Raw genomic sequence first — 24,816 nt, 5'->3', positions numbered from 1 at the left:
GAAATCTCTGTGTCCACCGTTTTTGTCTGTGTTACTGATATCTCAGGGTGTGTCTTTCCCTTCTCTTGCTGGGTGCCTTCTTTGGCTATGGCAGCCTTCTTTTGAGCTTCCTTGGCCTTTCTCTTTCCAATCGGTTTCCTCCTTTCCTTCATTGTTTTTGCTGTTGTCTCTTTCTCTATTTTAGGTTCAGCAGTCTTGTCAAATTCTTCTTTTTCTTTCTGTTCTTCCTCTGTTTTGCCCTCTACTTGAATGTCTTGTGCTCCCCCATCATTGTTCTTCTCAATTTCTTTAGTTTTCTCCTCCTCATCACTGTTGGATGGGGTGATGTTCTCAGCCAAAGTTCTAATGTCATCATCCCTGGACATATTTCGAAAGATTTCCCAAGCTATGGGGACAGTATAAGTGTGTGAAGCATCTTCCACCAACAGTTTGATGAGACCATGGTGGGCCAACTGATTTGGGATACCTTCATTTAGCTTTGTACCACATTCAATTAAGGAATAAAGGAGGAAATATGGGATGCTTAGTTTTCTGGCTGGAACCAAATCCATCACATACCTTAATTCATGTAGCAACTTGAAATGATATCCATAAATGATGTTGAACCACCCTTCACATGTGATATACTTCATTATTTGATAACTGACTTCACTCCAGAGAGGAGGCAAGCTTGTCCTTCTAACCCCATTTTTATCTTCTACAGGATGCTCCTCAAGTAGAAAGAATGTTTTCTTAGCAACTTGTCCCAATGATCTCTCCTCTTTGCTCCAAGGGAGACCCAATGGTAGACCAGTAACTCTACTGATGAGATCAGATGTAAGTTCTAGGGTCAAACCCATAAAACTAACTGTGGCGTGTGTCTTTGAATGTGGTCTCAGGAACATCAAAAACTCTTCAGTTATCTCCTCATCATAACCCTGAATTCTGTTAAAGAAGGATATCCAGTTTGCCCTGGTGAAAAGGTCCACCACCTCTGGGTGGTCATGCAATCTACTAGAGTCTGAGGGTTCTTTTCTTATGAATCCTCCTGGCATGGTGTTGAGTGCTCTTTTTATGTTTTGACCAAGAAAGAAAATTCCCAGGTGGGAAAAAAGGTCAATCACTGTGTTAGCGCTTGAAATTTCACCTCAGGCTGAGAAAGGTAAACCTTAAGGCAACATCAAACCACTTCGCCTCGTAGCTAGCCCTACGGGGCGGGAGAGGGCTCTCTCCGGTCTATCTCGGTGAGATCTTCAATGGATGAGATGACCAATAGGGTAACACTGATTTTAGGCTAGTAAACTGATCAAAAAGGTTGATTTGGGGTTTTTAGGGTTTTTGGTGGCAAATTGAGGGGATGGCAATTTTGGGTGCGGGGATTGGACACAGTTTCTGCAGGAGGTTCTTTGGGGCGAGGTAGGATACAGTATTGATGCCTTTGATTGAGGTGAATGGATGAGAAAGATAGGTGAGGAGCTAAGGAGAGCAAACAATAACTTTGAATTCTCCTTAAACAGTAGAAAACATTGAAATTAAACAAATTTAAAAGCAGAGCATGACAGTCATGAATTCTACTTTAACACTTCATTTGTTTAATGTGAAGAAGGAAAAGAAAGGAAATGATTCACATAACACACTTACAAGTACTTAGAGAAACACACCATCAATACATGTAACCACAAGAATCCCAAAAAAGGACTGCAAAACCCTGGTCTTCCTTAGCCAAAAATTGCAGAGATACAGTGAATAATACAATGATAGCTTTTCCCTCAAGAGTCCAACCATGAAAATGAGCAAGAAAGTACATAATATAGATCATCTAACCTCTTTCCCTGCCTCCATGGGTCGAGCTCACTATCCTAGGAGCTGTTTCAACCACTTCTAAACTAAGCACTACAAACTAGGCAGTCAAAACAACTTGCCTCTATAAGCTAGTAAACCAATTCATTCATTTAATTTTCACCTTTTTCATGAATGAATCTTCTAGAAGAGGTACATAAGAGTAAAAGTGTCATAAAAGTACAATAATTACATCAAAGAGCCTAATAATCCACCCTAAAAAGTCAAACAGGGTCAAACTGCGTTTTTCTGAGCTGTACACTGAAATTTGGAAAAGTTTGCCTGACGGGTCGCGCGTCTTTGGAACCACATTTGGGGCACTTCCAAGTGGCCAAATTGAGCAAGAGTAGGCTTGTTGGAAAGGTCTGTGAGTCTACTTTCCAACCCAACTAGAATTTCGGAATTTGGTGGTCATTTGCCCCTCCAAAATTGCAATCTCCCAAGACTGCTTTCTGTGTCTCAAAAATGTGGCAGAAAGTCATTTTTTGCTTGTTTTTTGACTTTCTGGACGCCCAAAACTTCATAAAATCTCAAGTCCATTGATGAGCATATGTAACTTCTCATGACAAATCTGGAAATGCTGAGTTTTTGCAAAATGGAGTTGCCATGATGTAGGGTCGCGCGGGGGGTGAGACCCGTTAATGGACAAAAACCTGTAAATTGCCTGAAAAATCAAAATTGACCCAAAATTTTCAAAATTTCTTGGGATTTGTGCTGTGGCTGGGCTATTTAGTGCCATGTTCCTTTTGATGTGATGCATTCTCAGCCAGAGGTGGAGTGTTGCTTTCCACTCGAGGTGAAGTGTTGTTTTCTACTCAAGGTGAACCACTCTGAATACACCTGTTGACCTCTTCAGATGCCCTATGCAATGGACACATGTGTTCATATGGAGCTGACACATTTGGGTATGGTCCACCTTGTTGATAGTCATTAGAAATCCCTCGAGTTGCATTGCCCTTCACCAGCCTTGTGTGCAATGTTTGAAAATTTTGTGGCTACAAGTAAGCATCCTCTACAACCATCTTAGACCGAGAGTCTTCATGTTTTATATCATCCTGTGATATCCTGGTGTATAAAGAAGGATTCTGGGGCCCAATCACAGCATCCACTTGAGCTGCCATTGGTTCTCTAATTTTGTTATCATTAGATGCAGCACCACCTAGAACTTCACCATCCCTACACGACTTCATGAGACGATAAGCAACACCAACACGATCAAAACTTCCAGATAGTGGTGTTATAAGGAATTCATACCATCTAAAATGACACACAACAACTTTGTCTCTTTTGAGGAGATAACCAAGAAATGTCTCAAATTCTAATGATTGTTGCCGATTCTGGCCAGCTGCATGAAAATAAACCCGAGGCAACTTTGATAGTGGAAGCATTGCCGCTGGAGTCATCTCCTTAACATGCAAGGCTATAGGTATCTTCACTAGAGAATTGGAGCATGAAACTTGGCTGATTGGCTTTCCATCTTTGTACAACATAATAAAGGTATTTGACTCATCTTCTTCGGGGACCTTATTCAAATCCATCAACACCATTCTCATCCTCGATTAAGCAAACCTTGCAAAATTTGGCAATTTGTGGCTCCTTGGCAAATTTGTAGGCAGTTTGATATTGAGGGCGCTGATGGGTTGCGCGCCTCACCCAACGGGTCGCGCGCCACTGACAGGTCGCACCTGTGTAAATTTTGCACTGGAAAAGGCAGCCTGATAGGTCGCGCGCCTCTGACGGGTCGCGCGCCAGGCTCAATGGGTCGCGTTTTTCAGGAGGCTTTTGGAGGCCTTCCCGGTGTTGAAATCGGGTGCAGGATAGCTCGTTGGAAAGGTATTTGAGTCTACTTTCCAACCAAACTAGAATTTTTTAATTTTGAGTTCATTTACCCTATCAAAAATCAAATCTCCCAGGACTGGTCAAAATTTGCCAAATGAGGCTGCCTCAAGGAAGAATGTTGTTGCAGTCAACTTTTGAATGCCTTCCTCAACCCCAAATTGAGCTCATGATAGCTCATTTAAAATATCGTTGTGTCTAGTTATCATTTTACCCATCAAGAAAGTCATTTGGCCAACCGAGCTAGGAGAAAACTTGATTTTCCCAAGGTAACTTTAGTGGTGCCTTTGATTCTCCTAAGGCAACGGTATTTTTGACATTTTGCTCAAACCATGACACCTGTGTAAAAAGTGAAGGAGATTTTTCTTCCTTGGCATGTTGTGAACAAAAACCTCTCTCAGTTTTCCAAAATTCATCTTTGATTTCTCTAAAACATCTTTTGAGTGAAACTTATCCCGATGTGTGAAACAAGGAATTCTGTCGAAATGAAGCGAAATGAAGGGGATAGTGGGCTTCTAAATTCTTGAGGAAATTTTTGGGAGTAGGGAGGGATGTTAGGAAGCAGGGGAAAGTGTAATCTTAGAGATTGAGTGAGGGGAAGGGGTCCAAAAGGGAAAAACACAGGCCAAACCTAGAAAATTGCCAGGTTGTAGCTAGAAACTAGGGTTTGTGCAAAAATGAGGAATTTGGCGGATCTAAGGGATGGGAAGTGTTTCATAAGGTACTTTAAGGATAGGGGAAGGTGTATGAACATCAGGAAACAAGTTTTGCCGGTGATTTGACCATCCAAGAGAAATTGCCTTCAAAACCCTAGGAGAGGGAAATGACCTTGCCTAGGCACAACTGAAGCATGAATAAGGTGTAACATGACCCAATGGAACCTAATATGATGATAGCAACCCTCTGAATGATGATAGGCTCAGCTGAATGATGACATGGACTGACATTTGGACAACTTTGAAAAGTGTGAAAGCAAACCCTAAACCTAATGCCTAGTGACCAAATTTTGCTTGAAGACTCACTGAAATGACAAAATTTGACCTTGACACTTCAAAATCACTTTGTAAGAGCATATTTGATCACTGGAGGAAGGCTGGAAAGACTGACACTAACACACTGAAACAAAGGATAGATGAATTCGATTTCTTCTGAACCCAAGAAGGAATGTCCCGGGTGCTTCTTTGCAATATCAAATGGCAATAATTCTCTTGTTTTAAACTGTTGCCACCCTCAATTTGACTTCTTGGTTTTGAAAACAAAGATTTTTTTCTACAAAGCAGAGGATGAGGACACAGGTTATTTTCTCAGCAGGTAGATAGATATGCACATTCATTTTTTCACACACACACACACAGGCTGGCCTTTACTACTGCATGTATCTTTTTTACAAGAGAATTTGAAAAAGGATGGGGAGATTTCAGATGCAGAGAGAAAAATAAACTGTGTAGACTCAGGGAAATATGCAGGTAGATTTTCATTTTTTTAATGCACAGGCAGACTTCCACTCTCTTTTCCAATATACTGTCGTGTTCAATTTACCACCTTACTCAAACAAATCATGCACAGAGAAGTTTTCCTGAGCCTACCTCGTTTTGAGCTTGAATTTCAATGAAAATCCCGAGTTTCCTTTCCGCAGAGTTGTTCTCTGCCTTTCCTATAGAACCCTTCCTGTAGAAATCTCCTGGCTCCTATAGAATGAAAATGTGCTTCCGGTAGAGCCCGATAGGTGGGAGATTTTCAAAAACAGGTAGAAAACTAGTGGAGGATGACTGGTTGGCTTCCTTGGAAGTGGTAGATGCGTACTCCAGTCGCGAACATCATGAGTGCAGAATGAACAAAAGGTGGTGAAGTTTCAACTGAGCTGTCTTTTAACTGCGAGCATGATTCGTGGTGAGGGGATGAGGTGGCCGAACCGGACCATTGATCCTACGTCACAGCCATAATGTTTTTGCATGTCGTTTGACTACCATCACCTCCCTTTCTCTCATTATCCACCGCCACCACTACTAGTCCTGAAGATTTCTTCCTGAATGGACACTCCACATGTGCTGGTTGTGCATCTAATCAACAATTTTGAGTTTAACGGGGCTCATTTGGATTCCACAAGGATGTGTAACTAGTTGAGGGTGGCCAGTTGACTGGCTGGTGATTCCACTCAATCCGAACCATTCCCATAGTCATGCAGCCTTGAAGTATGATTTATGCAATTGAAGAATGAGTTTAGGCACTTACCTGCGTAGTCGCGGCCGTATTATGCAGATTTTGGAACCCATTTCTTCATTTGTTGTTGCTACTTGCGCACTGCATGCTTGGCCTTGGGCTGTTGCTAATGTTCACACGTTCGAGCTTAGCTCCATGCATGTTTCATATGCCATACTTTGCTGTCCCTGCCTTTGGAGTATGTCTTTCATAGGGATCAACTGCTATAGGAATTTTGTAGGATGTCCTGTAGTTGCTTCTCCTCCTAGAATGCAAGCTAGAATGAGTAGGGCTATAACTGCTGATGAGGGTCTCGGCTGATAAGGAGTCTAGATGGAGGGTATCAGGTATGGTGAGTGAAAAACTATTGCTTTGATTTGTCATTAAAAATTTGCTAGCAGCATGAAGGAAACATGATTTCTGTGTGTGACTGTGCAGGGACATAAAAATGAGTGCAATGGAGGTGTACAAAGATGGAAAAATGGCAACATATCGCAATGGATGGAAGAAGGGAGGTTTACAGGCCTCATAGATAGATTCCCAACCTTCGGGTCCTCTTCTGAGATCGATTTTGGCTTTTCTGTAGGTTCTACAGGATCCTCCTATAGAAGATACAAAATTTCCTGTAGAAGGTGAAATCTTAGCCCGAATGAGACCAAATCTTAGGAAAGGGTAATGGTCATGGAGGAATGGATTGTGAGGGATGCCTGCAGCTTGGTTATGACCTCTGTCTTTGTCTTGTGCGATCCTCCTAAAACCTGTAATGACCTTCCTGCAACCTGCAATTTATTCAACAGAAATTAGGTTTTTTTTTTTTTTCTTCTTTTTTTTTTTTGTCTGAGACAGCTGGGGTGCCTCCAGGAGGTTTTCACCCTCACTGTCTGCCTTGGGTGCCTCCAAGAGGTTTTCACGCAAGGATCTTTTATTCCTTTTTTCTGTTTTTTTTTGTTTGTGTTCAAGGTGTGGGTGGAGTGAAGACAGGGGCCTGCTACACTACCAGCATTGATTTACCCAGAGTTTCTATGAACTCTTGCTTAGAAAGGGGCTTCCTGTAGATTTTCAATCGATGCCCATTGACGAGCATGGGGATGGCTTCTTCATCAATGGTCCTGATAAGGACTGAACCATTGGCATTGCATTTCTCCACTGTATATGGTCCCAGCCATATTGTCCTTAGCTTTCCTTTGAAATCCTTGTATCTTGAATCATATAACAATGCCCAATCTCCTAGCTGAAATTACTTTTCTTTAAGTTGCCGGTCATGCCATATCTTTCTTTGAAGTTGGAATACCTCTGAGTGGAGAAGGGCTTGCATTCTCTGTTCATCTAATCCATTCAGCTACAATAATATTTCCTGTTGTGCACGGCTGAGATCTAGGTCCAGCTGAGCTGCCAACCTCAATGTGTTATATTCAAATTCTATGGACAGCAAAGCCTTCTTCCCGTAGACCATCTCATAGGGTGTGAAACCTATTGTAGTTTTCCAAGTAGTTTTATAGGCCCAGGTGGCCTCAACCAAGCGATCTGCCCAATATTTTCTGTTGTTGCTCACCACTTTAGTCAAAATCTCTTCCAAATCTCTGTTAGTGACTTCCACCTATCCATTTTCTTGCAGATGATAAGGGGTGGAAGTTCTGTGCTTAATCTTGTGATGAGTGAGCAGGTCTTCAATCAAGTTGGAGGTAAACTGACTTCCTTGATCTGTGACTAATTTTCTTGGGTAACAAAACTTGTAGAAGATATTTTCCTTCAAGAACTCAGCTACTTTTTCTTCTGTTGCTACCTTGATTTCCTTTGTTTCTACCCACTTGGTCAGGTAGTTTGTGCACACAATGGTGTAAGACTTTTGTTTTGAAGGAGGATTGATAGGACCCACAAAGTCCATGCCCCACTTCTCAAATGGCTCAGAATTCACTTGGGGTTGTAGGGGCGTCTCATTCCTTGGAGTCGGTTTCCCCATCCTTTGACATCGGTCACATTGGCTGATGTATCTCCTGACAACTTGATGAAGAGTGGGCCAATAGTACCCTACCTTTAGAATTTTGAATGCGGTTCTTTTTGTTGAAAAGTGGCCTCCATTGGGTCCATCATGATAGGTTAGGAGGATTTCAAAAACTTCCTCCTCCCTGACACAATGCCTCAAAATCTGATATGGGCCAAGTTTAAACAGGTTTCCCTCAATCCATGTGAATGGGGCGCTTTTCCTCACAATCTTGCTCTTCTCTTTTGAGGATAGGTGTGGTGGAAACTGTGTTGAAACCAAGTAATTTTCTATATCAGCAAACCATGGAGAGAGTATTGAAATAGCAAACAGGTGTTCATCTGGCATTTGATCATCCACCATCCCTTCTTCACCTGCAGGCAAATCTACTCTAGATAGAAAATCAGCAACAACATTTTCCTTACCTGACTTATCAACAATGGTCAAATCAAATTGCTCCAATAAATGAAAATGCATTTTTCCATATCTGACTAAAGAAAAAGGAAAACATAGAACCATATGTTTTCCTATCAATGACCCATTGATTTATATTCCTAAGAGTAAATACAATAATATGAGTAGCTAACAACAAACCTAGAATAATCTACCATTGAAAAGACCATCCATAGACCTATTTTCACAAATTTTGACAAACATTTTTAGAGGATCTCTTAACACATTCAACATATACAACAAAGAATTGATCTTCATGTTAAATTGCTTCTAGTTTTGCGGATATCATAAATTGTTTAACAAACTCCTCAACAGCGATGAGTCCATCTAGATTAAATTGAAAAATAGGGAAAATATATGACATTTGTTTGTACTTACAATTATCTACAAAAAATATACAAACTATTGTTGATGCACAATAATATCTATTTTATGGAACAAAGAATAGTGAAGGTGGTGGGATGAGGGTTTCATTCAAACATAATATTTAAGAGAAAATATTATGTGTGTTTGAATATCACTTGGCACTGGTTCTAGCTAGCCACACAAGATGTTTCTGCAGGAACTGTTAAACTAAAAGTACAATGGAAATTGTTTTGGTTTCATATTTCACCATCAAATAAGAACATAAACAACAAACAATTCATAATCTTTGTATGACAGTAAAAATACACGACAATATATCTTAAGAAATGTTAACAGAATATCAAAAGATTCAATGAGAGTTGAATATGAATAATATTAGAAAATGAATACCACATGCATCTATTAACTAATTAAAATGATGACAACACATCATACACATAACTCATAAACATATTTAATGCTGAATTTTGTCTTCAGAAAGGATTAACCTAAAAAATTGATTATAGATTGGAGGCCTTCATTTCCACAACTCATCGACTCTTAAATCAATGTAAGAGACCATATAAATACTCAAATAATTACAAAATTTTCAAGATTTTCTTTAGTGAGAAATGATCCTAAAAATGAAATAATTTCCTTGTCTAAGGATAATTGCCCAAAAAAAGTGCCAATTTCTTTCAAACTTCTTCTTCAGCTTCATATTCCTTATATTCAATGGTGAGTTGATGAAGATAATTTTTTTGGATAAAGCTTACCCAATATGTATAAACTTGAGAAATTGTACAAAACTGAATTAGATGGAAATGAACAATGTTGAACCAGCACATTGACATTAAATTCTAAATAAAAAATTTCCTCTTATTATACTTAACATCAATTTTTGGAATAACTTTGATCTATCAAAAGGATATTGAATAAACTTTTGGAATTTTTGCTACATCCAAATTTCGGCTTCAGTCATCTCTCTCGGATCTTTTATTGTGCAATATTTTTGTTGTTGTTGATTCAGAGAATGTGGGACTTCCTCCCTTATTAGTTTGGATCAAGGAAGATCAAATTCTTCATTGAAGTCTGACCCAGTCTCCCATACCTTGACGCAATATTCAATGGATTTCTTGGTCCAAACTTTGATTTCCTTTGCTTTTGTTTCTCTGTAGTTTAATGAAGAATACATGAGTGTCTTTTCCTTCTTGGTGGGTTTACGAATGTGCTGAGGTTGTATTTGCTTTTCCCATTGGAGAATTGATGGAACAATTACTCTAACACCTATATTCTTCAATGAAAGATTCAATAATTTCATTGTTGTTATTTAACATTAACATCTTTCCTAGGCTCAGGAATTGTTGATTGTTGCACTGTAAAAAAAACATTATGCATATTTTTAATTTGAATATTTTGAAACTAGCAAGAAAAAGACGTTGGTTCTAAAAGAAACTGGGAAAAATTATCTTTCAGACATTCAAAATATTTAAAATCTTCAATTATAATAGAAGGAATAACACCTTTCTTTTAAGAAAATATTCATAAGTGTTTTCTCTATATTCCTAAAGTTTTTCCCTGTCAACACTCATTAGTTTTCCACTTTCAATCACATGATCAAAACTATCAATGTTTATGAAAACACCATCAAAAGGAGGCTTTTCATGAGTAAAAGTTTGTATATAGCTTACAACCTTATAAAGATAATTTATTATTCCACTAGGGTCATAAAGAAAATGGGGTAATGAATGATACCAAATATTGTTAAGTTATTTAGCTTCCTTGAATGTGTGACCTTTGTCCTTCAATTTTATTCTTCTTAACATAATTGGAAAATTTGGCCAAATATTCTTCTGTAGTTTACTCATATTTTGTGCTTGACCATTTAATGTTGTTTGATTTTCTACTTTATAATATCAATTCTTAAAAGAAGCTACCTTCAAAATACATGTGGACCAAAATGATTCCCATTATTTTGATATAGGAAAATAACTCTTCAATGAACCCATCTCATATTAGATCAAGTGCCTTTTTAAGCTCTTGGCTAACACTTGGAGAAGCATTGACAAAGATGACTTCATGTAGAGGGATCATTACATTATTTCAAATGTCATAAAAATGAAATTTATAATTACTTTGCCATAACACTGAAGCATAATTTTGAATGGGTGGCTAATGATCAGTGGGATAATTATGCTTCATGATCGGAAAGGGGGCAGAGGAAATCACAATTTCCATGAGATAAGCAGAAATAAAAAATATGTGTTCATAGCCCAAAGGGCATGAAACTTCCAACTTCAAAGCATATGTCATTTTTTGAGACAGAATGTCAGCGCAATTGAAATGTTTTGAGTCACGGTGGATACTGTGAATCAACAACAACCACTGAGTTTTGCGATGCTCCAAGTCCTTTTCCCCATATAATATTGACCACAATTTGATGATGAACCTAAAATTCCTTTTCAAAATAACAACAGGGAAATACTTAGTTGATTTGAGTTTGAAGCTCTCTTTCTCTTCCTGTGGCCAATCTTCAATCAATTTATCAAATTCTTTTCCACTTTGTTTAAAAACTGTGTTGTTGAAATTATCAAGAAACTTAGAAGTAAAGAAGGGGTTAGGAGAATTGAGATTATAAATTGTTGAAAGGGTTTCTAACCTTGAGTATTCCATGACATTTCTATTGGAAGTTGTAATTGTGCATGTATGAATGTTAATATGACCCAAAATCCATTATATCATGTCATAATAAGGAAATATTTTAGCCCTAGCAGCAACCATGTGTAATTCTATCCTTCTAATCTTCTCGTATGGTGCATATTTCCCCTTACTAGAAATTTCTGACTTTAGCCACTCTGTATTCTCAAAGGAAATATAAATTTCCTCCCATTTCATTGTACCTGTGTCTTGGATTTTGATTCTAGTGTTGGAAATCAAAGTTGAGTTCATATAATAACTTCTTGGTTCTTTGTCTTCTACCTCTTTTAGTTTTTCTTAAATTTGTTGAACTCCTTACTTTCAAATAGATGATTTTTTCCTTTTCCCCATTTTGTGGGCTTTATGGGAAATAAAAATAATAATTAATATTTTTTATGAAGACCAGTGTAAATGAATAAAAGGAAACCTTTTGAAATATCACCACTTATCGAAAGTTGCAGGTTATAGAGAAAATTGCTACAATTCAAGTTGAAGTTTAGGTTTTTGAGTTCTGCTTTTAGATAATAGTTGACATAGGAGGTTTAACCACAAACACAAGGTTTCAAAAATCTTGGACATTGAGTTGTTTAATTCACATGACATGCAATGAATTTCAAATTAATGTGAAAATACCTCTCAATCATTTTTTGAAAAATGAGCAAGATCAACATCGCAGTTGGCAAAACCTATATTTAAAACCTATAACTAAACTAAATAAATGACTCATTGTATTAGAAATAAACGAGAAAAATTTAAGAATAATGAAAGGATCTGAAGTCAAGAAAAAATATTATTTTATTATCAGACAAAGGTCCTAGAATTTGGGTAGTCGAATAATCTGAGGTACTTCAAAAAAATTAAATAGCTTTACCAGTTCCGATACGAACACAAAACCGAGTGAGGGAAAAGTATAGGGTGGAGGGTCAGAGGAATTAAGATGTCAGAGCTCGGGATATGAAATGCTTTTAGAAATAATCATATGTCCAACTTCTCATACCACTACTATAAAAAGAACATTGATATATTTAACGAGGTCAATAAAGGGGAAGTGAGTAGCCAATCCTTAGAATGTAAAAGGACCTCTAAACTAACCTCATAGCTAGTATTGAAGCAAAGTCAAGTCACAGTAAGAGCTACAAGGTGAAAAAATACATAACCTCCTGACCTCATGTTGTGAGCCCAATAGTTATTCAACACTTCGAGGTGCATGGAAAAAGAAAATAGGGAGAAGGAGGTGTTATCACTCAGGTTGTCCCCAGGTTGGAGTAAGGGATATGGCCGAGGTAACCACAAACCAACTTTGGATTGTAGGTTCTAGCCCACCCGCAATCAGAGAGGGCTCTCTCTTTCAGATTTATCTATGTTTAAAAGGATTTTAGGCTAGGTATTGAGTTCAGAGGGTTTTTGTTTTGTTTTGGTGGGAAAATTGATGTTTCAGGTAGAGAGGCAGAGCACAGTCTGAGTGTTTCAAACCATTGGGTGTGGAGTCGAGGAGGAGGACTGCTGGTGTGTTTTCTTGGTCACCATAGGGAAAATGGAGCAAGGTAGCTGCGCATGAAACAATTTTTCAAGTTTAAATGATGGAAAGAATGCTAAGCAATGAGAGGCAATTAAGAATCTCTCAATTAGCTTAACAGATAGAGGTAACAGAGCTCTACCTAGGGGCAGTGAAGAATCCCTAGATAATTGGCAAACACAGGTGAATCGGGGTAAACATGAGCTAGGAGGAATTCATATTCATAACCAATTCATTCAAAGGAAAACATAAAAAATAGTAGAAATTGAGCATAGAGTGTATTTAAACAAATTCTAAGTTATTCTTTCTTTCTGCTATCTAGATAGTGGTAAACAATAAAACAGAGGTAAGATGCACTTATTGTTTCGGGCTGCAGCACAAGAATTCCATCTTCATATCATCAAAACATTCATTTACAACAGGCAGTTTGCTCTCCAGGCTTTCAGCAATCTTTGATTATAGAAAAATTCAGGTATACAATGCGAGTCTCTAGTGAAAATTCTCAATTGATCAACCCTTGTAACAAGGTAGAGGGCGGTATATATAGGGAAAAACTCTCTACAACTGCTTTTATTACAACTTGACCTAATCAGGTCCTAAAGAATAATTAATTGACCTAACTCTATCAGAAATAAATGCATGAAAATATCTCGGGCTGCGCTGAGGGCGGCCGTATCAAAACTGAATAAATTGTGTTGTCCTCGGTGGCTTGGTGCAGTGCTTTATGAAATAAATGTGTATGGGTTTCTACTTTTTTGCTGTTCATCTGCATTTAAAGCTTTAACTGTGATTTGAGGGCAAGGATGGGCTTACGCCTCTTGATTTGAATTTCTGGGGGGCTCATCAATGCTCAGGTGCTTCGAGCCCCTAAAAAATCTTGACTGATACTCTTTGGCTCTTCTTCTTCTTCTGATACTCTTTGACAATAAATTGGGGTGCTGTTCTGATGTGCTATGTGTTAAATCAACATTTAATGGCCGTTGTTCGGCTCTGTCTTCCTTAAAACTTTCTTCGGCTCCTTCCTGAATGCTTCGCGGAGGAAAACGGGTCATTCGGTGCCTTTCTAGCTTGATGGGGGCTGCATAACGAAAAGATTCCCCATTCAAGCCTATTTTATTCAACGATGGGCGCAAATCGCTCATCAAAAACTGCCTCAGAAACTAATTCCGGGGCTCCGAAGTGCGATTTTCGCCTTTTGCGCCAAAAACTAATGATGACGTCAGCATGATGTCAGTAGGTGGGACCTCGTACGGTGGGTGACGTCAGTGGTGACGTCAGCATGATGACGTGGCGGGATGACGTCAGGATGATGATGTCATCACGTACGAAGGTGACGTGGCAGTATGGCAGGTCTGATGATGTGACAGGACACGTGGTAGGTGACTCGGTGGTACAGTGGCAGGAGGGCCACGCAGGCAGATGACGCGGCAGGTGACTGAGTAGGGGGGTGACGCAGGCAGGTGACGTCATTGCGCAGGAGTGGTAAATGGTTTTGGGCACACCGCCTTAGCGCCTGGGCGGTTTTTGGGGGAGGGGCTCCGCCACAGCCCAGAAGGTGACGCGTGGCGGGAGTACGGTGACAATACTGCCCATCTCCCGGATGCTAACCTTCGGGCGCGTTGGGGGACAGGAAGGCCCGCCCACCGTAGATCTGTGGGGTGAGCGATCTAACGGTTGGCGATTGGGACGAGGCAACGGAGGGATAAGGGGCGGGAATATTCAAGGAATATTCCAATTTTAATATGGTGCGGTGGGGGGGGGTAAAACTTTGGTTTATGTGGGTTAAAAACGGGTGGGTTAGTGTATTTGCGCTTCGGACTTTGGCATAAGGGGTAAAACATGGGTTCTTTGAGGGTTCATGAGTGGGGTTTTAACGATTTATGCACAAAAACTTAGGATAAGGGTGGAAATGTGGTTTTTTTGGAGGGTTTTAGGGCTAGGGGAGAGGTTGTTAGCATGACCAGGTGTCATCTAACTCCTGCTATGACACGGATGCGCTAAAAACAGCCCCTGATGGACTGTTATTTCCCTGACTTAGGAAAAATATGGCTATATTGCCAGGGAGGGGATATTTACATAGGGGAGTTTTATATACATTCTTTTAGTAGGGGAAGGGGGAAAACTGATAAGGAGTTATATACTAGAGTTAGTAGTTAATATGGAAGTGATAAGCAAGCGCTAAGGTAAGGGACCTTAGGCTCATTTTGGGGAAAATAATTTGTAAAGAAATGAAATCCTTGAGCGAAGCAGATCTCCACTAAGGCAAGTGACATGGAAAATGATGAACTAAGAGGAACCAAGCAGATCTTGACCTCTTTGGGAAATTAGTAAGTGTTTTGGGGAATGAGAAGAAGGGGAAGTTAGTTATGTCTAGCTCGAGCTCCTCCAGATGAAAAACTGTCTGCAACTGTGATCTAAAGAGATAAAACACTTTGTAACACAAAATTGATCATAAATCATCATTCTGCAACCTCACAGCTACCTACCCAGCCTACTCACCTAACATTTTTTCTTCTTTTGATTTGGGTGCACTTAGACTTGCAGACCCAGCTTTACAATTTTTCTTTTGAATGATTTCCTATCTAAATCTACACTTATTTCTTCCAGGGCCCAGATTAAGCAGTTGGGTCCCTTTTATTCTCTACCTATCTACAAATCTGCCAAGATTAAACTGTTTGGACAGATATCATTCTCTACATTCTAAAACAGGAAATTGAAACCTAGGGAGGCCAAGATTAGATTGTTTGGACTTCCCTTAAATGAAAACTCTTCAAAACTGGAACAACTCATCAAAATTGGAATACAGCAGTGCCTTTGAACTAGCACACTTCATGGCTTTTGTGGAAATATGGAAAACTGCAGCCTGCAAAGTATGACATATTTGGCATGTAAAAATGTCAATCATGAAAAATGAAACCCTATTGCAATAGGAGGCTAACAGTGGCTCCACTTGGGGATGGCTTTTCCTTGTGAAAAGTCAAGAACAGCAGGTCAGACTGCCTTGATCTGGTTATGAAACCAGCTCACAAAAAGATAGAAAAGAGAGATCCACGCCTTAGAATTCAGCCTCTTCGAGGGGGCAACCTCCTTTACATTACATAAATGAACAATTCTTGGATGATACAAATGAAAATACCTCCTTTCTATATATAGGAGTCTATGGGGTCATAACATAATCAGAGCCGACATAACAATAATAATGTAAGGGCACAATAATAACAATAGTGGGCTTCTATGGGGCACACTAGTAACAATATGGGCACCACATGGGTACATCAATACAATAAGTGGGTTGTACTAGTAACAATAAGGGGTTGCACTAGTAGTATAGGGGCCTAACATGCCCCTCTCCTTCAAAAAGCATTGTCCTCAATGCTTTAGTAGTTCTTGATGCTTCTGTATAAAATTCTTGTCCTCCATGTGGAATCTTCAACGGGTAAGTTCTTCCACTTGATGAGATACTCTGAAATTGATCGATTTCGTAGCTCTCGGGTTCTTGTTTCTGTGACTGCTCTAGGTTCCAATATGATTTTTCCTTCCTTTTCAATATCTGGCAATATTGTTTGAATTGGGATCTTTTGCAACTTTTGAATAAGTGGCCATACTTCTTTGTCCTTCTTCCATTCATCCCTTGCTTTGTTTATCCGATCTGGTTGGATAATAGAAATAGCACAAAACAATGCTTCCACATCCTCATCCTTGAAGAGTCTTCCCATTCGGTAAGGTCGCCATTTTTTAAGTGCATGTAGTATTGCCAACATTTCCTTGTCATAAATAGCTTGCTTTAGATGTAGCAGTAAAAATACCCAGTCGCCTACATCAAAACATTTTTCACTATGATGTTGATCTACCTGTTGTTTCATTTGATTTTGCACCGAAGTGGCGTTATCCTTTAAAAGTTGGAGAACTTGTTGTTGATGCTCGATGTGATCTTTCACTGCTTGAACCTTTTTCTTCTTGATATGTTCTTCTATCTTTAGAGTTTGAGGAGTGGTAATTTCGTCCAATCCTTTACAAGATATGGTCGGATTCATTTCTTGACGCTCGATGTGATCTTTCACTTCTTGAACATTTTTCTTCTTGATATGTCCTTCTATCTTGATAGTTTGAGGAGTGGTAATTCCAACCAGTGAATTACAAGATATGGCTGGATTCATTTCTTCTTTCTTGATGTGATCTTTCACTTCTTGCACCTTTTTCTTCTTGATATGTCCTTCTATCTCGAGAGTTTGAGGGGTGGTCATTCTTGCCAATAGTTTACAAGATATGTTCTGATTCATTTCTTCTTTCTCTGGGGTCGGGTCCTGGCATATATCCTCTTCTTTTGATGTTTCTTGATCCTTTTCTTCCTCATCTTCATACTCTATGTAAAATATTTTCTTCTCAGCACACTTATGACCTTTAGTGCATTTGCTATCACAATTGTAACAAAGCCCTTTTTCTCTTTTTTCTTCCAATTGTTGTGGTGTAACCCTTGTAGGTTGTGGAAGGCTAGGAGGAACAACACATCCATCTTTATAGTTGTGAGGGGTAGACATCCTTGTTGCCATAATTTTACTTTCAAATATGTCACAAAGCCCTTTTACTCTTTCCAATTGTTGTGGTGTTGCTCTAAAGAAGGTGTTGCTCTTTGTATCCTCATAATGTGCTATCATTTCCTCCGTGAGAATTGACCACGTAACAAGTTTTTTACAAGAACAAAGCCCTTTATACCATAAAAATTGATCCGATTCTAAATATGAAGATGCAATACATACCTTTTGTAACAGTTGTACACCATGTAGATCAAAATATTGCTCCATCTGAAGTATCCAATTTACCGGATCCTTGCCATCAAATTTCCTCATATCAATTTTTGGAATATGGTGGGTCTTCGATCCAACATTAGAGTCTATGGAATCATGATTAACATTTCTTTTGTTCACATCATGAGTTTCCTTTACAACCTTTTCACCATTAGTAAGTATTTCTTGTAGAAAATTTGTCAAATCTTTCTTCAAATCTGCCATGTCTGTCTTCAAATCTGTCCTCAAATCTGTTTTCAGATCATCCATCTTAGCTTCCATGCCCTTTATCTTAGATTCCACGCCATTTATCTTAGCATCTGTTAGCTTTTGTGAGCGTGACATTTGTTGCACTTGTTCTTGTAATTTTGATATATCATGTAGCATTTCTTCCTCTTCTTCATGAGTCATGCTAGAGCTTTCAGGTTCCTTACTAGGTGTTTGCATTTTCTTTCCTCGGGGCATCAGTTACCGATAATAATGCTTTACTATGCCCTTTGAATTCCTTCAAACCAAGCTTATGCAAAAATAAAAAATAAAAACTACACACCTTTTTTTACTTTGTAGAAGCCTGATATTGAATCTGATGTATCTCTGTAATTTCAGATCATCCAGTTCTGAAATTGTGACCTGTAGTAGCCTTCTACGTCCTCTTTCCAATGCCACTAGTCTGAACCAAATTGGATTCTCCAAGAAAGAGTTATGCACAATCTCCCGCAATGACCTGATTATAGACTAGTTCAGTAGAGTGAAATTGTATGAAGTGCCACGTGTCACTGTTTCAACCTTTGACTCTGAAACATATACAAAAGAAAAGTACAATCCGTCCTCTTTCTGTACCTTCTTACTAAATTTCAATCCGATGCTCAGAAAGAAAGTTATGACGATTTTCCCCAGGTCACCTGTTTTGAGTGTAATTCAGGAGTCTGCAAAAAGACCAACTTCCTGAGATCATATCTCTGAAAATATCGCGCGAAAAGCTCTGAAATTCGGACCCCAGGTTCAGCACAATTTCTTCTCAAATGGGATTTTTTTGCGACTTCTGAAACATCACAGAAAAAAATTTATAGCGAAAATGCCACGATGACCTGTTTGGAGCAGCGAAACCCTAGAATCCAAAGCTCAAATACCAAATGTTATGAAACCAGCTCACAAAAAGATAGAAAAGAGAGATCCACGCCTTAGAATTCAGCCTCTTCAAGGGGGCAACCTCATTTACATTACATAAATGAACAATTCTTGGATGATACAAATTAAAAGACCTCATTTCTATATATAGGAGTCTAAGGGGTCATAACATAATCAGAGCCGACATAACAATAATAATGTAAGGGCACAATAATAACAATAGTGGGCTTCTATGGGGCACACTAGTAACAATATGGGCACCACATGGGTACATCAATATAATAAGTGGGTTGTACTAATAACAATAAGGGGTTACACTAGTAGTATAGGGGCCTAACAGATCTTCTATGGTTGCTGTAGACTGGAAACACTTCTTCGTTCTGGCTGCTAAAATGTAAAACTTTGAACTATGAACAACCTCCTCCTGAACTGAATTACTGTGAACTATGCAGCATCGCTTGCTTTCTTCTGCGTGCTTGATAATTATGCACAATGACTGCAAATAGTTCTCTTCTACCATGAATTGCTTTTAATGTGACAGTTTTTTCTCTTGATACTTTGCTGAAAACTTGTGTAGAAACAGAGCTTTTAAAAACTGTGTCTTTCACAAATTTACTGCTTTTCCTTAGATGATCGGCCTGCTTATAAAAATGAAAACAAAGTGCTGCTATATACAAATAAGACTGTACAAAGATATATACAATACTGCATTGTGTCCCTTAAAAGGGGTCATGGTAATGCTTCAGCATACGGCCATTGACAGGGCCTTCTTCAGCACTACTGTGCTCTATAGATCTAAGAAAATATGTGTTATTTCCTTGAACAACAGAAACAACAAATGAACCTTTCCATAAAAAATCAAACTTTGCATGTTTGCCCTTGTCTTCTCTTCTTGAGTCCCATCTTAGAACTTTGTCACCAACATTGAAATCCTCAGCCTTAGCTCTCTTATCAAACATCTTTTTGAGCTTTTCTTGCAAAATTTGAGCTCTGTCATAATCTTGTTCTCTGGTTTGCTGAAGATGAATGGTCTGATTGATTCTTCTTTGAATGTCATTTGGTTCAGCCTGAATTTCTTGTAACAATTTGATAGTAGGAATGCCCAGGGATGAAGGAAATCTTCCCTCCATGCCATATACTAGCTCATAAGGGCTCATCCCAATGGATTTCTTGCTCGAGAGTTTGTCTGCCCATAGGGCATTTACCAGCTTTTTGTGTCAGTTCTTCTTGTTCTCTTCCAGCACTTTCTTTATGATGTTGATGAGGCTTTTGTTAGATGATTCGGCCAAACCATTACCTTGAGGGTAATAGGCTATAGAGTGGCCCAAAGTAATATAAAATCTGTGGCAAAAATTGATCATCTTTTTGGACTTAAAGGCAGCAACATTGTCAGTGATGATTTTCTCAAGGCAGCCAAATCTAGAAACGATATTGCACTCAAGGAATTGGATAATGATGGTGTCATTGGCTTGTCTGTAGGGAATGGCTTCAACCCACTTGGTGAAATAGTCAGTGGCTGTTAGGATCCATTTGTGCTGGCCTGAGGAAGAGGGATGGATTTCTCCAATGAAGTCAAGACCCCATTGTTGAAAAGGTTTTTTTGTTGAGATAGGTTTAAGGGGTAGGGGTAACAACTTTCTCTTGCCCTCAAAGATTTGGCATTTGTGACATGATGTGGCAAACTTCTTTACATCTGTAAAAAGAGAGGGCCAATAGAAACCAGCCCTTAGAATTTTATCAGCAGTGGACTTCCAATATAGATGTCCTCCACAATCACCTGCATGGAATTCTTTCATTACATTGTTAGTTTCATTCATGGTTAAACAATTAAGCAATATACCTTCATGATTTCTCCAAAATAATGCACCATCTATAACACAAAACTTCAAAGCCTTCATTTTTAAAAATCTTTTCTTGGTCCTGGACAATCCTGGGGGAGCACACAGGTTTAACAATACAAAGCAAATATCAGTGTACCAAGGGCATTGCAGAAATATTTCACTGATCTGTGGAGTCGCCAGCTTAGGTTCATTGTCCAGCTGGTTTATGTCTAAGGCTTGAGAATTTGTTTCGGACATCAGTTTGGCTAAACCTTGTCCCTTTATTAGCTTGTTTGGTTTTATTTCTATGTCATATTCAAGGATGCTTGCAATCCACTTGCCTCTTTTGCCTTCTAATCCCTCTTGGGTCAATATGTCTTTTACAACAGCGTGTGGTACATAGGCAATCACGTGTGAATATAAAATGTACACTCTGAAATCCTTGATGGCCTTAACAAGTGCATAGGCCTACTTTTCCATGATTGGGTATTTCAAAGGGGCGTCTCTTAAGGCTCGGCTGAAAAAAGCAATTGGTTTTTCAGCTCCGTGTTCGTCCTTTTGCAAAAAGACAGTGGCTATTATGTGATCAGATGCAAATGAAAATATGATAAAATCTTTCTCAAACTGCGGGCTAGTGAGTACAGGGGTTTGGGTTAATGCAGCTTTGATACTTTCAAATGCTTGCTTGGTTTCCAGGGACCATCTTACCTTGGCATCCTTCTTTAACATGTTGCTTAACAGTCTTATTAATTCAGCTAGATTTGGGATAAACCTTCTTAAGAAGTTGATTTTTCCAAGGAACGCTTGTAGCTCTTTTATGTTTCTTGGATATGGAATTTGGAGGATGGCTTGGATTCTTTCAGAGTCAATTCTGATCCCATCTTTTGATATGATATGGCCAAGTAACTTGCCTTCTTCTAGGCCAAAGAGAGACTTTTTGGGGTTCAAGGAAATGCCATATTTCCTACAGGTCATGAATATCTGCCTGAGGTGCTTGAGGTGTTCTTCATCAGATTTGGAAAATGGGGTTAAGTCATCAAGGTAGAAAACTAGGAAGTCATGTATTTCTTTGGCAAATGCAATGTCCATTGCTCGTTGAAAAGTTGCACCAGCGTTTTTAAGTCCGAATGGCATCTTTACATACTTAAATGTTCCCCATGGTGTGGTAAAGGCTGTCTTGTCTTGGTCATCCGGGTGAACAAGTATTTGGTTGAAACCTGAAAAACCATCTAGCAAAGAAATTCTAGATGACCCCACTACTCTCTGCAAGATGTGGTCCATTTTAGGCAAAGGGTAATGATATTTTAGGCAGACTTGAATTAAATTTCTGAGATCTACACAAAGTCTGATTTCACCTATCTTTTTTCTTGTAGGAACCAGATTGGATACCCATTCAGAAAATCTGATGGGTGCTATGATGCCTGCTTCAAACATCCTCTTTACTTCTTTCTCAATCGGGGGAAGAAGCATAGGGTTGAATCTTCTAAGTTTCTGTTTGAAGGGTTTCTGGTTTGGTTTTAAGGGGATTGTGTGTTGGATCACCGAGGTGTCATAGGATTTCAAATCCTCATAGCTCCAAGCAAAGACATCTTGGAACTCTTTGAACAAGTCAATGCATTTGGGCTTTTGATCGGGTGGCAAATTTTTGGACAGTTTGATCATTTTTGGATTCTCTTTTGTTCCAATGTTGTGTTCTTCTATATCAGTGTTAATGGGTTGCAATTTTGGCTTTCTAGGCACATCATTGGCATCAAACATGTCTTCTAATGGGGTTAGGCCTGTTAGCCTCCTATACCAATAGGGTTTCATTTTTCATGATTGACAGTAGGAGTGCCAAAAATGTTCATCTTTGATGATACAAAGGTTCCATTTTTTGTGAATGAAGCAAACAATTAAAACATGTAAAGAGGGTATGCCTTAAAAGAATAATCAAAGGGCAAGAAAATGAATTGGTCAGAAAAAATAATTGAAATGAACCCCAAAGAAAGACCAGGAAAGTGGCCAACCCAAAATGCCACTGCTATCTTGATGGATGGCTCAACAGTCAAGCTGGGCCATGTCATGTTTTAAATTGCATGTTCTAGACTAGGGAATGAGTACCTATTCAAACAGTTCAAGCTTGATAGATGAGTAGCTGGATAGAGAAAGGAAGGAGCCCATCAGCTTAATCTGGGCCTTTGGAAGATATAAGGGTAGATTTAGATAGGAGGGCGGCAAAAAGAAAAGAGCATATGAGGGTTTGCAAGTCTAAGTGCACCCTCCCTGAAGTAACAAAAAAATGCTAGGTACTAAGTTGGGTAGGTAGCCAGAAGTTGTAGAAGCCTGATCCTATTCAGTTTTGGCCTTGATCAGGAAGGCACATATTAGCAGCTGCAGAGGTATCTATGTAGCATTTTGATGACAAAATATGGGAGCTTGTCTAACTTCCCCTGTTTTCCCCCAGAGACTCTCTTTCTAACATCCCCTTGAGGACTTTAGGACCTCCCTAAATAGTCCTCCTTGTATTTCTCCTTGGAAAAATTCATGACAAGTTTTCACCTTCTTCTCCGAAAAGAAGCCACATTTCTTGTGTAAAATCATTCCTCATCTACTTCTAAATCTAAGTTTACTCATTAAACTTAGCTTTCTGTTCCTCTTTCACATCCCCAATTCACATTGACTTCTAACCCTATTATCTAACTCCCTAAGTGCTCCTCTTCCCCTACTATTATAGCATTATTGTGAAAAAACCAAAAAATATGTATATACCCCCCCCTTGGGCATTATAGCCACATATCTAAAGTTCGGCAAACATTACAGAATCAAAGGTTTTCATGTATTTTGTTCATACTATAATTGGGGATTAAATTAACATTTGGTTAGTTTAATAACCCTTATCCACCTTCTAAACCGCAATATCCTATTTTCCCCGCTCATTCTGTGAATTTTAAATAAAAACCCACTTTAAGCCGTTTCCCAATGTTTATATTTCGGCGCGCCCGTCCAAAAACCAGAAAATATTAAAAAATACCTGCCGGGTCCCGCCGTATCACGTTCACACATTCGCGGCCCGTCATCCGTCGGATCCAGGCCCTCCCATCCGACGGTCCACAACAATTTCGGACCACCCCCTCCACCCGTCCTTTACCGCCCGAAATCTATCAGAGGGTGACGTAGGGCCTGGGATGCGTGCTCGTTTGTTACTGGAGCGGGCGGCCTCTGATCATTACCAGATCTGTACATTAAGCAGTCTGATAATACCGCTAACCACTATTTGTTACCGCTCTCCCTTTCCGCCCCACGTCATCTCCACATCAGCATTATGTCACCCTACCTTCCGCCATTTCTTCGACCTGTCCACCACGTAGCTTGTCCATGTCAACCCAATCACAAGTCGACACGTCACTCCTCTGTACCCGACCGGACCAATGACGTCATGCTGACGTCATCAATTAAAAATGCGCAAAATGCTAGTTTTCCTATATTGTCGCGCAAAAATCATTTTTTCCCATTTTTTCACCAAACACGTACTGTATTCCTGCATGACCGTTTACGTCGCCTGTCTGCCAACTCTAAAGCTTTCTCCCTAGCTGCCGGCGCCGTGTGTTCAATCGACCTTCAACACCGTTGGCCATACAGTTCCCAGGTACTTATCAAATTCCCTCTGCATACCCTGGTCCTTGCAAATTCACTGAATTAAATGAGAGAAAAGGGAAAATATAAGAACTGCTAAAAATCCTAAGCAGGAAGAACCTCCATTTCCCACTGTAAGCCCCAAATTCACCTGTAGGGGCTCCCATTGTTCAAAATTACCAAGCTTCCATGGCTTATTGCGCATTTGCGACTTAAAGCCATTACCAGGCAAAATCCACTGTAAAAACGATACTCAGTCCCAGCATTGGCTCTTTTAACCTCTCTCAGGAGCATTTCAACTCTGTTTCACCCCAATTTACCTGTTTTCTCTCTGCAAATTGCCCTGTCCATTGAAATTCACTGCTCTGTGTTACCTTTTCCAGAAAGTCAAGTTCAAATGCAACTCCAAATAACAATTAAACTATGGAGACCCCTGTGGCATTGAATATTGCTCCTTTGAATGCCCCACATAAGGACCTAGAATGGTTGGCCCTTGCTAACATAGATTATCAAATGAGAGAAACTGTAGAACTGTGTAACAAATACCAAATAGAAACCGTTTGTGAGCTAAAGAAAAAACACAGAGATGGTACTAACCTCTTGGGAATCTGGAAATCCCACTTACCA

Source organism: Pinus tabuliformis, chromosome 5_1 (genome assembly GCF_031772625.1).
Source record: "Pinus tabuliformis cultivar Carrire ecotype Pingquan chromosome 5_1, CPIR1, whole genome shotgun sequence".
In the NCBI taxonomy this organism is placed as follows: Eukaryota; Viridiplantae; Streptophyta; class Pinopsida; order Pinales; family Pinaceae; genus Pinus; species Pinus tabuliformis.
The sequence above is the reverse complement of the archived record's forward strand: the minus strand, read 5'-3'. Positions refer to the sequence as shown.